Genomic DNA, 6000 nt, shown 5'->3' with positions numbered 1-6000 from the left:
GTGTATAGAAAATGAGAATATAATTACTAAGTGCAATTTGCATGCATTTACAGTTGTTCGTTTTTGAATTACAACAAAATAACAAAATCGCTACATGAGAAATCGAGTTAATATCCAATCTTGTAAAAATATGAACTGTAAACGCTCATAATAATTTAATTTGATTTGCTCGAAGACATTTTTTTTTTTGATAAAGGTAGACAAACTTATCTTGTATTACATTTTTAAATCTTACATTTAAAAAGAAAAATGTTTATGAATTCTCAACTCAAAATAATTGTATAATTTTCGTGATTTTCAGTATTTTGTTTAAATGCTTATAAAAAAAACTGTGACTAAGGATTTTTAATATTTTTCAAATGTCATTGTAACAATATAGTAGGAGCCTTGTATTAAAATTTCAAGCATTTTTACCCAACAAATAAAGTTTTATTGACATTCATAGAAAAAAAATTAATAAATTTGGAAACTGAAAATTACCCTAAACAGTTCAAAACAAATCAAAATATTTTGAAAATTCTATCGTGTATAGAAAATGGTAATACAAACATTCAGTCAAAATTGCATGTATCTACAGTAATTTTCTTTAAAGTTACACTAAAAACCAAAATCGCTCCGCCCAGAATCTAAAATTGGTGCTCCATCGATTATAAAACGATTATAAAAACGTCCTACTAATTTCACAGAACAAAAACAGAAATGAACTAATATTTCTAGGTTTTTTTTAGTGGAGCGTTATCATAAATCATAATTAAGAGATATTAAGAGATCATAATCATAATAGACTGGCAAATTCTTGCTAATAACTTACAAAATAATGACATAGATTTAAAAAAAGATTTGCAGTATTTAGTGTGGGCCAATTTCACGAATGTGTAGTTTACATGACCGAAACTACAGTTTGTTATAGATGGACCAGAAAAAGATTGACAACATTGCACGAAATAAAAAATTTAGCTTGGAAAAAAAAATATTTTATATGATGTACGGCTAAATAAAATATTTTTTTTAAGCAGAAATAATGTTACAAATTAAAAAAAAATCAGATTTACAATAAAACAAAGGTGAAATGGACAAATGGTACTTAAATTATTATTTTAAGTATACTAAAATATAAAGGATGATAAACCTATTCTTTCAGGGGTGCGAGTCAACATCATTGTAAAATCAATACATTCATCGCTCCGCTCAGAATCTAAAATATAAGTCGCATACAGTGATTAAGTATAATATGTATAATATACAGTAAACGTCGAAATATCCAATTCTTTGCGAAACACTAATGCGAGATAACTATGAACATTAAACATATTATACGCAGACGCCGTTTGTTTTTCGTACGCGTTATTATATAATAATTAATAATAATATATTAGACCGGACCGGCACAGCGTTAAAGTATTCTGATTTATCACGGTGACGCGTAACCAACTATAGAGGAAATATTTTTTGAATAACAATTATTATGTTTTCGTAGCAATATTTCATATTACGACTATTACCGATGTGCGACGACAACGCTAATTCGCTCGTATAAAATATATGTGCCCAACAAATTCGACCGTGGACTTGGCAATTGGCGAGCTGTGAAATGCACTTGAGAGTTGAGATATGTACCGTCAATCGGATGTGTTTTGCGTGATAAAAGAGTTCGACGTGCAAATTTATAAAACGAATTAGGTACCGCCCGTACTCGTATAAACGAGTGTAATTAATGAATTCATAACAATATATAATATCAATTATTTGAGTTATCGATTTAATTTACAGGTATCTAAATTACTGAAACCCGTGTACCTACGTCTGTACTCTGTACGGCTGCTTCTGAGTTGGGTCCAAAAATTAAAATACCATTTGGGTCCCAGATTATTTTCAGTACTACACTAGTTGGTTACCAATTTTTTTCGTTCAGTACTACACTAAATTAACGTCTTTCTTCTCGTTTAACAAACTTGTCCACTATTAGATCTGCCTAGGTATATGATCTATTATTTATCACAGGTTAGGTGAGGTATGGTTAAAAATGTTTTTTGCCCATAAAAATATAAATTATTAGAATTTTACAAAATATATATGACATAAGTAGATAATATAGAATGTATCATAGAAATAAAAAAATATCAACAATTTTAAAATTCTAATAATAAAAAAAAAAATACATGTTATATTTTAATGTAAAATACGATTTAAAATAAAATCATTTTTGTGTTGCTAAAATTAATAAGATATTATAATTCTACAAAATCGAATAGACTAATTTTTTCGCATATATTTATCTGTGACATGATTTGAAGTATTAAGATTATATAGGTATCAATAGACAATAGTTGACGGATAATTAAATTAATTTTGAATTAGCTAACAGAGAAATTTTTGTATCGTGTCTTATATCATAATAATATATATATCTTTATATGGGTACTATATTATATGTTTGTAGATGTTTTGGTTTCGATATTTACTAGGTACTTATGAGTTATGATGAACCTTGTGTTAAGTTTACATGACTTAGCAATAATTGAATATTTAATACATTTCTAACTACCAAATAGTTTGTCATTTTTTGTGGTTTTGACCAAAATTGACATAATTCTAACTATTTACAGATGCTCTTAAAAAATATTTGTAGGTAACGATCAATTTTTTTTTTAATTCCAGTAATAAAAAGTTATGAGGGATTTTCTATACTTCTTTATGCTTTTTTTGTGAGCGAAAAGTGAGCGTGTATCGTGTGTAGGAAATGATAATATTAACATTTGGAGAAAATTTTAGTGATGATAAATATTGGGTGTCTGCGGAAACAAAAAAAAACCCTTCACTCAGAATCTAAAATTGTTGAATGCAAAATTAATGTAATAGAAAAATGTCAACATAGGAGGTTCAAATTAAATTGTATACATTAAGAAGTATAATGTTAAAATTTATCAGTACAACATTATGGTGTGGGGCGACAGGTCACGCCCACAAAGGTAGAAATATATGCGCAATATAACTATAACTCCTGGGCAAGTAGTAAGCAAGTATCTATAAAGCGGGAAGGGAGTTGGATATCTGGATCCACCACATATATTTAGACTATATGGAGCTTCGTGATATGCTGTGTACTTTTATAGTCTATACGAAAATTATTGATTTTGGTTGTAGAATTATTATATTACATTATTATCAGCACGTACCTATAGACTATATTTGACAGCTATACGGAAAATTAATATCTAATACACGTATAAAAATAATATGCAAAACAAGTATCTAACAACTAATGATATGGATTGTGCGAGTAGTTTCATAAATCCGGTCACGGTTGTGGGTTGTGCTGCAGATTTAATGTGTTTTTCATAGGAATACCGTTTGTGGAAAAACCCAACTTTTTTTACTCACCACTACGTATATAAGAAGCATTAAATTCCTGACTACCGGTAATCGGTTGTTTTAATCAATAATAATTATGTTTTAATACGATTAAATTATTAATTGCCATTTTTTTTAAATAACTGTGAAAAACTAAATGAACTGGATGAGGATATAGCTAGGTACCTTGATCATATTTTCAATTGATGTGTTATACTGTTATAATGTTATATAAATGTATAATGTAATACAGGCACCGAGTCGTATTGTTGTAAAAAAATCGTTAACTGCAATGTCTAAATATTTAAAGTATCAAGTTACTTAGTTACCTATCTACCTATATTATGGTAATTTATAATAATATATTACGAATAGGAAATAACGAATTGATAAAATTGTTTAATAATATAGCCGAAATAGGTAATAATATTGATATTTGGTATGATAGTATAATATAGTTTTTTTGCACGACTTAAGTCCCCCACCTCATAATATTTCTTAAAAATGATAATATTGGAGGGACTTGGCAGAAATTTTGGAGGATTATGACCACTAAGCCCTCAACTATTTGCGTCAATGGGGGTAGTTTTAATACTAATATTAGGTTTATTACTATAGTAAATTACCTTCATACAGGACAAGGCCGTATTTAGGTTTGGTAGTGCCCCTGGTGAATCCACAAATATCTGAATTTGCACCTCCCCACAAAAAACATCAATTTAGGTATTTATAATGTATACTTTTTTTGTGCAACTGACAAAATATCAAGTTTTATTTGATTATGTTACCTATATCATGAAAACTTTTTCCACATGTTTTATTATTTTTTCAAGCTTTCACCCCAAAACAAAAATTGTATCATACTATACATACTATATATTATATAGGGTACCTATTAGTACCTAATTAAAAATATTTTCACTTGGAGGAGAGTATAACATACTACAAAAATACATGATTTAGTTTTGGATTTAACAGAAAAGAGATAATATATTGATTTATCTCTGGAGTTAATTGGGTTTATCTTAAAATTTAAATGCTTAAAAAATTCAGGAGAATCAGTAGGTAATAGCCAAAAGGCATTTATTATGTTATAATTAACATTTTTAATATTAAATCTTTTTCTGGTGCTTTACACACTAGACGTTTTAGACCAGTTAACTTCATTAATCCAAAGAAGCCTCAAGTATTATCATATCTAGAATGAGGATCTGGTGTATTAAACAGTAGGTATCGAGCGTACCTCATCGTCATTGAGTAGGTTATAAAATGTCAATAATATTCAATTCAAAAAATGTCTATATTTCCATCAAATTAATACATTTCTAAGATTTTGATAGTTAGTTCACACTGTTGACATATGACGTACTCAAAACCATATAAATATATTCTTCTTTGTTTCAATCATCTGACTCCACTCCGATCATTGTAGAGAGTAGGCCCCTTTTTCACAATGTCTGATAACGACAACAATCGTAAGCAACTGTGATGAGACGGGCGCTCCAGTAAATACTTGTTACTGAAGTTGATATAAAATTTAAAAAAAAAATATAAAATATAAGTTTAATGTGTAACACATAGTCGTTTACAAATTCCATACCGGAAGTAATTCGGGCTTCCGCTGTCCACGCATCAAACTATAATAAGGTACGCATACTGTACATGCGACTAGACTAAGTGTATAATTAGTACAGTGGAAAGCAGTGAACCACGAACTCCATAATCCGTATCCTACTAAAAATTGTATAGGGCGTCTAGTAAAGAGCAAACATCAACCATAATATATTAGAAATTTAAAACTTTGTTTTAATAAGTCACGTTGAGCTTTAATTATCATATATGAATATTGTTCTATTTGTAAAACATTTGACCATACCTTTAATTGGAGTCCTGTACATTTATAATATAATATTTAGTATATACTATATTGTATTTACACAAAAGTGAAAGTCCTAGAAAAACAAAGTATATACGACCTGACGAATATTGCATTAAGTATAATGCGTTGACACGAAGACTATAGCTTGCACTGTTGAACCTACAAAATTATGTGAAAGGCGTCTGCCGTCCAGTCAAGATCAAAAATCAATATCGAATATTTTAAATTGAAAACTTTCAGTCATGATGTTCTTAATTATCATAGATTCATATATCCAAATTATATTTGTATAACGTTTAATCATGTCTTTTTTTGGCCGCCCTGTACATATTATAAAATATATTATACACAAAAGTGGAAGTCTTAGTCAAACTTCGGCCAGGCGATACTAAGCAAACTATATGACCTGAAGTCCTGACTTCTTGCTACTGCAGACCTTGCAAATAGTGCATACGTTTGGTACGTTGATTTGAAGACCCGTCAGACAGTTGAACCTATAAACATATGTACAGGTCATCCAGTAAAGAGCAAACATCAACCAAGTAAATTTATAACTTTAGGTCGCTTATTGTTCTTCATTTATCATATATCTTTTTTTCCATTTGTATAACGTTTGGCCATGTCTCTTTGGGCGTCCTGTACATAATATAATATATTTAGATAAGAGTGAAGTCCTCATAACAAAACTTTAAACTGCGCTCAGAAGGTACTAAACGAACTATATACGACCTGACAAATAGTGCATAAGTATAGGGCATGGACACAAAGGT

This window comes from Metopolophium dirhodum, chromosome 7 (assembly GCF_019925205.1).
Source record: "Metopolophium dirhodum isolate CAU chromosome 7, ASM1992520v1, whole genome shotgun sequence".
Taxonomy (NCBI): domain Eukaryota; kingdom Metazoa; phylum Arthropoda; class Insecta; order Hemiptera; family Aphididae; genus Metopolophium; species Metopolophium dirhodum.
The sequence above is the reverse complement of the archived record's forward strand: the minus strand, read 5'-3'. Positions refer to the sequence as shown.